Source organism: Typopeltis vanoorti, chromosome 6 (assembly GCF_054136105.1).
Source record: "Typopeltis vanoorti isolate ZY-2024b chromosome 6, IOZ_Tvanoo_1.0, whole genome shotgun sequence".
Lineage (NCBI taxonomy): Eukaryota > Metazoa > Arthropoda > Arachnida > Uropygi > Thelyphonidae > Typopeltis > Typopeltis vanoorti.
In genome coordinates, this window is record NC_143554.1 from 45402874 (window position 1) to 45408873 (window position 6000).

Here is a 6000-nt window from a genome sequence, read left to right on the forward strand (position 1 = left end):
AGATCACAATTCTTCCTAAGAAATATATTTCTGTCTGTTCATTGCGTGTGATCTTGAGGCCTGTTTGTCTATTTTGCGAAGTTTTTTTTTTTGTGAGTGAACGGAACTTATTTTGGCGTGACTCCAAACCCAAGGATGATATCCATCGGTCCTTCTGCCTGCGCTATTAAAAGCAATCAGTTAACAATTAAATAAAATATATTTTACAGTAAATACACCTACAGACATAAAATGTAAACCCCCCCCCCCACTCCAGATTCGGCGACAGGCCGGTTGAGATTGCTTAAAGTCGCAGCAGACCCTCCACCTGGAGGATAAAAGCGCTAGGAAGAAGATATCTCACAGAAAATGTAGAAATTGGGTTAAAGCATATGCTATTATAATATTTAAGAATACGCTGCGACTCCGGTCTTTTGAGTTATTATAAATGGTCATCCTTCTCCTCTAGAAACAGTCTTGTTATTCGATCCATTCTTAACAACAATTATAATAATCTATTGTTGATATCTGAGATTGAAGAGTTACAGGAAATTAAATTTAAAAAAAAAAAATCTAAATATCCTTACGATAAGGAATGAAAATTGTTTTAAGAAACTCTGCTACATGCACTTTCATACAGTTATTACTTTAGTTACTCTGCATGGGAAAGAGAGAGAGAGATTAAGAGACGATATTATAATATTTAAGTTAAAAAAGAAATCAATCGCTAAAGTATTTAAGAAAATTATCGTATGTCTAAAAGCTAACTCATTTAAATAATGAAATAAACAGATCACCAAATCTGCCTGCCTGCCTGGTTGGCCGAGTGATTAATATATGAGTTCTCCAACCAACATGCTGCGGGTTCGAATCCCGTTTTGGGCATGAATGGAAGTTTGTGTTTGTCTTTACTGTCTGACCACAGATACTAGAACCCTGGCTGGCAGATTGCCAAGAAGAGTCAACTCATGTTGAAGAGAAGAAAGGAATAAGGCGATGTACAAATTCGTTACCAACACGCGAAATCACGTGCATAAACGTGAAATTTTCCAACTATTGTACAAGCAAAATAGTTACCACTTTAAAAACTCGAATTTTCTTAAAAGAAATGATAATTTTCCGGCGTATAATAATAAATACTCATCACACGAAACGCATTGACTACCCTATTATCGGAATGGATTCGCGGCCGTCTGCCATGCTTAGAAGTGTCGAAGGTTTTCGCATCTGTGGTCGGACAGTAGTTGGCAGATGAATTTCATCACCCGGTGTGAGACCATCGCGTCGCTTATTGGGGGCCTAAAGGGGGTTTGAGGAAATACCATGTTTGGTCTCTAGAGCTGGGTTTCTGAACTATGTAAAAAGGGATAAAAAAAAAAATAGAAAGACAAAAAATCATTAAAAATAAGAAATAAAAACCTTAGCTCATCCACAGTACTAATGTACTATGTTTTCACCATTTTGTGGATGGAGTCATAAACACATGGTATACGCATAACGTACCAACCCCAATTCAGCTAAAAAAATTAGAAGAGTTTTTTTTTAACCTTTCGATTTTTGTTTTTGAAACGTTTATGCTTCGCATCACTTATTGGATTCCAATTCATTTCTAGGATGATTTTTTGATCCAAATAAGTTAGCGTCAGAATTACTTTACACAGTTACTTTTTCCTTAAAAAGAGACAACCCTCCTGTAGGAATACACGAATACTTGATCTAATGCACTTTTCGTTTAAAACAAAGCGACGGAACTGAGCTCTGCCCTGACATACATGTTCATATCATCTGAGCAGACTTTCAGGTTTGTCAACATTCGCGCGAGTTATTAGTTCGCGATCCTTGAGATTCTGAATGTTGATGACGTGTTACAGTCGAGGTGAAAGACAATGAGCTTCATTTGCAGTTTTTCTGAACTATATTTGAACGCATTAATCCAAGACCCGTTTGCTGCTGCACGATCGCATTTGTTCACTTCGTAATGCTAAAGTCATTTCATCTAATGTCGACCTAGATTGGATTTCATTTCCATTTTTCATCGAAACTATTCGACTCTGATCTGCGTGCCTGTCACTACTGAGATGGAGGCCACCTCGTGACAAACGCCATAACACGGAAACCCTGGCACACACGCACGCACACACACATTCCAATAATAAGAGCTTTCTCGTGTTGCAAAACTGTGCCATTTGAAGCCTCGGGCATTCAAGTGTAGCCACACAAATCGACATGAACTTGGGAGGGATTCTGAACGAACGACAAGAGAATTGGGGGGGGGGGAGAGATGAAATTGTCCCTGCGCGACACTTCAATACAATTTACACTTCCCAGCATAGCTACCATCTCAGACTACTTGAATTGCTAATATGAATCACTTAACAGAATCTCAGCCACCCTCATCGTCTTCGGGGGTTATAAGATGGGGATAGTTAATTGTTTTTGTGGTGAGGAGGAGAGGGGGAAGTTGACTTAAGGAGAATGACCTAGCGGAAGGCAACGAAACTGACGTTTTAATAAACAACCAGCACTCTGGACCGTTTTCTTTGATCCGATATTTGACTGTCTTATTTCATCCTTTCCTTCAATGTCCGCGAATATGTTTCATCACGTTCTTATTAGCAGATAAGAAAAACCATAAAAAAGCACGCGGTACTAATAACTCCCTTCAAGTGTCATTTATCATGATTTAAGATGACCGATGTGTTTTGTGTTTGTCAGCACCTAGTTCATGACCTCACAAAAACTAAACGGCTTACGATCGATGCCATTGGAAAAGATCTGGTCTCCAGTGTCGGATATGTGGCCCATGAAGTAATAAAACCGTCTTCATCCGCTACTGTTTTGCTAGAAGTGTCAAAGTTTTTCGGAATAGATGGAGACAAGTGTAGATTTATTTACTTAAAAAAAAAGAAAGAAATATGACCTGTTCTTGAAAACTCAATGCACAATAATAACTGGTGGTTACAAATTCTGAAGGCCCACAACCTACCAAGTATCTCTGATTTTCGTAACCATAATTAGATGGTTACGAAATAGAATAAGTTTGAGAATAAATTCTGCATAATTTCCTATTTTACACTGGGAAGACGTGTTTCGATCCCGCGTGTGTATTGAGAGATGATTGTAATATTTTATTCAATTCAAAAATTGTAAAATGCTAAAAAAACATTATATATCGTCTAAAAGTTGCCTATTGTAATATTATGATAATGAGATCTCTCGTGGCATTATTCAATAGTAAATAAATATAATTATGTCAAAGAAACGAGATCACACTTTGATCAAAATCGTCAATGATGGTCCTACTGCAAAATAATTCCGGTAATCGAAAAGTAAATATTCGCAAAAATTGGAGTAACAAATAGTGAAGAAATAGAGCCAAGATACTATCTTGTAGACAAACCAGTTTTTCTAGCATTTTCCCTTGTAAAGGATAACAAACGCAACGGAAACATGCACTTAGAATACCAGGTGTACTAATAGGGTTAGGAAAAAAGAGGTGAATTATAAGGTCCGCAACGATTTGGAACATGGAAGAGGTCATACGATGCAAAAACCAAAAGCCGATAAGGACAGAGACAATTAACTAGGAATTAATAAACCAGCCTGCATAACAGTCCCTAGCAGCGCGTGACTAGCGAATAGGTTTTAACAGATTGCATGGGTAGGACCATACTTTCCTGTCTGGACCACCCGGATTTCGACACGTCAAGTCTTTTGCTCCCCTACCCCCTATTAATAAACAAGTCTGTCTTAAGTTTAGAGCTTCATCGCAACCACGAATATTCCAGTATTTGATAGAATTTATGAGGTCATTACAAGGTTGCACAGGCAGCGCCCCCCCCTTCCCCCTATGCGCTGATATTTTGGAAATGAATGCTTGTGCTGATCCTGAATGCATTGATTTCGTTTGCATTCACGATCAGGTTCAAGCGCCAAATTTCATCAGCATTTTTGCTATTGGAAACAAGGGAGTGCTAATCACGTGATCTAATGTAAAATATAACAGGAAGAAAAATCCAATAAGTATGGGAAGACTCTGAAGTATGGTGAAAAAGCTTAGAAAGAATACTGTAAAAGGAATCAAAGATGACAAAGGTGACATGAAAAGTGAAGGTAAAGATATCCTCAATGTTCGGAGTAATTACTATGAAAGACTGTTAAAACGAAACAAGAAGTGGAAACACAAAGAATGGTGGTAGAAAGTACTCAACTGGAATTCAATCAGAAATATACTGAAGTAAAAAATGCCATCAAAACCCTGAAATGTGAAAAAGCAGGCTGGAGTGGATGATTCGAACAGGAATGCTTAAGTATGGAGGTCTAAACGTTTTAGAGTGGATGCATTGCATGATTCAGAGGGTCTGGACAGAAGGTCGAATTCGCAATGATTGGAGTAGAGCTCTCATAGTACCCATCCATAAAAAAAAAATAAAACTAAATGCGAGAATTACAGAGGAATTTCTCTATTAAGTGTCCCAGGTAAGATTTATGCACGCATGCTTGAAAAGAGTTTGAGAAAGATGGTTGAAGAACTTGGAGAGGAACAAGCTGGGTACAAACGCAATAGAAGTTGTCTAGGTCAGATTTTCATTTTAAGACAAATAGCTGAGAAATCGTGGGAATATGGCAAGGATCTGTATTTAAGTTTTGTTAAGTTCAGATCTGAAAATGGCATATGACAAGGTGCCAAGAAAAACGCTACAGTTACATGGTGTAAATGGGAAATTAGATCGAACAGTCAGTCAATATTTAAATTGTCAGACAGCAGTTAGAACTGGAGGAAGTACAGGAAGATGTTTTGATGTAAAATTAGGGGTAGGACAAGAATGCACATCTCCACTCTTATTCATCATCTATATGGATCACATTATGAAAGAAAGGGGACATCAGGCCTGATATTATAATTGGAGATGTCAAACTTAGCATGTTTGCTTTATGCAGATGATGGCATCTTCCTAAACACATCTAGTGCAAGTCTTCAGGATTCACTAACTAAAATGAATAACAGCTGTAACGAATTTAACATGAAAATCAGCCATAAAAAGATCAAAACTATGAAAATAGGAAGGAGCATAGAAAACTTCAGCTGCATTCTGAATGGAGATCCTGTAGAACAAGTAAAATATTTCAGCTATTTCAGCACAGTTTTTAGTGAAGATAGTAGGTTAAATCGGGAAATACACAACAGAATAAGCAAAGATGGTATGGTGGGTAGCCAGCTGAATAAATGTATATGGAATAAGAGAGAAATTAGCCAAATTACCAAACTAATAGTATACAAGACAGTGTTGAAACCAGCTTTAAGTTATGGATCTGAGAGTTAGGTTAGAAATAAAGCACCTGATCAAAGACTAGAGACCACAGATCTGAGAATTCTGAGAAAAATTAGGGAAGTGAACCGATGGAAGAATATTAATATTAGTGGAAACATTAAAAACGAAATATCAGGAAGGAACTTGTTCTTGCATGCTAACAATGTCATGAAGTATACAAGACAATATATATACTTTCTGCAATATCCATAAATTATATAAGACAATATATTACATATCAATTCAGGCGTGTCCAGTCGAATCATTTTCTAGCAAACCGGTCCTAGTGGAAGTCCTGATTGTCAATCAAATATCGTAATGAATATTATCTACAAGAACTTCATAACCTTTTTTTTGGGTGAGATTCACAAATAATTGGATATATTAATACATAAATTATTAGAATCTTCGGAATAAGTTAATATCCCAGGATTCAATATACAATTGTCTATATATAGGACGTTACTAATATCATATACAGGAATAATTTCTCTACAGTTATGTCGCCTCATCTGAATTGTAATCAGACACGCTCTTTAGTTGTTACTGTAAAATAAATACAACTGTTTCACAAATTATACCAACATCCGCCCTCAATTTCCTCGCATTTTGCACACCGGAGAGCATAGCTGATACAACAAAGTAACTAAGGCATTCTAAATGCCTGGCCATGCTCAGTGTCACAATGTAGACAGAGGGTTGAGTTTAC